This window comes from Engraulis encrasicolus, chromosome 13, assembly GCF_034702125.1.
Source record: "Engraulis encrasicolus isolate BLACKSEA-1 chromosome 13, IST_EnEncr_1.0, whole genome shotgun sequence".
In the NCBI taxonomy this organism is placed as follows: domain Eukaryota; kingdom Metazoa; phylum Chordata; class Actinopteri; order Clupeiformes; family Engraulidae; genus Engraulis; species Engraulis encrasicolus.
Window position 1 is genome coordinate 9,802,987 of NC_085869.1, and position 1,576 is coordinate 9,804,562.

Here is a 1,576-nt window from a genome sequence, read left to right on the forward strand (position 1 = left end):
ACGTGTGTAGATGAATCTTGTCTCACAGCCCTACACAAGTTTGCGCAGGTCCCCACTTCAGCTCCCCCTCACTGCTTATCCCCAACTCCTCACATGTGGTGTGTTAGTAGAGCAAACTACTGCGAGCTCATCGTCTCGTTCATATTTGTGACCGACTTTAAATGTGCTGTATTCAATAACACTCACATCTTGACAACAAGTTCTCGCTCACGTGCTTCGTCTATGTTGGTCGACAGCAACAAAGTTGTCTGGGGCTAATAGAAAGAGCAAAAAGAAGAGGGGAGGAAAGGGCACGCTGGGAAAGAGGGGAGAAGAGAGAGGTAGAGAAGAGAGAGGTAGAGAGGCAAGGAGAGGGAGGAGAGGAGAGTGAAGCAGAGGGGAGGGGAGGAGAGAGGGAAGAGAAGAGAGGGAAGGGAGGAGAGCCAAGTGGATGGGAAGAGAGAAAAGAAAGAGCTAAAAGAAGAGGAGAGGCAAGGGCACACTGGGAAAGAGGGGAGAAGAGAGAGGTAGAGAGGCAAGGAGATAGCCTGATAAACCAGCCTAAATGTGAGACTGGATACGAAATATAGTCTGGCCCCGACGAACGATACATCTGAAGATTGTTGGTGAGAACAGCCCGTTGTTTTTCAAACCATGTCTGTGCCTATAAGCCGGCTCTCTGACCAATCAGCGATCTTTCTCGTTGATGTGCTTTCCCAACGTTGCGAGCTTCGTCGTCGTTCCCTGAAAACCCCACCCGCTTTGATTCAAAACAAATTCAAAACAAATCTCTGCGTTGTGATTGGTTTGCCAGACTCAGGGCATTGTGTTCAAAATGTGTTCAATCCGAGGCCAGACGACCACTTGCAACTGAAAAGTTTCGAGGGTAGAGAGGAGAGTAAATCAGAGGGGAGGGGAGAAGAGAGGGAAGAGAAGAGATGAAGATGAAGAGAGGTGATGGGAGGGTAGAGAGGAGAGGGGAAGCAGAGGAGAGGGAGGAGAGAGAGAGGAGAGAGGGAAAAGGCCGAAGAGCGATCTGGCCTGTGGGTTCTGAGTTGTCAGCTGGGCGTGTGAGGCAACCATGGCCTGCTGAGAATGATGAGAATACAGGCCAAGGGGCTTGAAATAAAAACAAAATAAAGTTTTGTTAAACAGAAATGTTTTTTTTTTTCTAAAAGAGAGAAACTAATGTTTAAACTTTCCAAGTTCATGAAAGTACTTGTGCACTAGGGTCTATCTATCTATCTATCTATCTATCTATCTATCTATCTATCTATCTATCTATCTATCTATCTATCTATCTATCTATCTATCTATCTATCTATCTATCTATCTATCTATCTATCTATCCTGCTCTCTCTCTGTCTGTTACACACACGCGCGCGCGTGCACGCGCACACACACACACACACACACACACACACACACACACACACACACACACACACACACACACACACACACACACACACAAACACAAAAGCACCCACGCATACACACACACAGTAGAGTGATCTGTGGTGATGCCTGTGTAATTGAAGACCCTTCACTGCTACTGACTGTTGGCCTTGGCAGCTCCTGTCTAACAATGGACCAC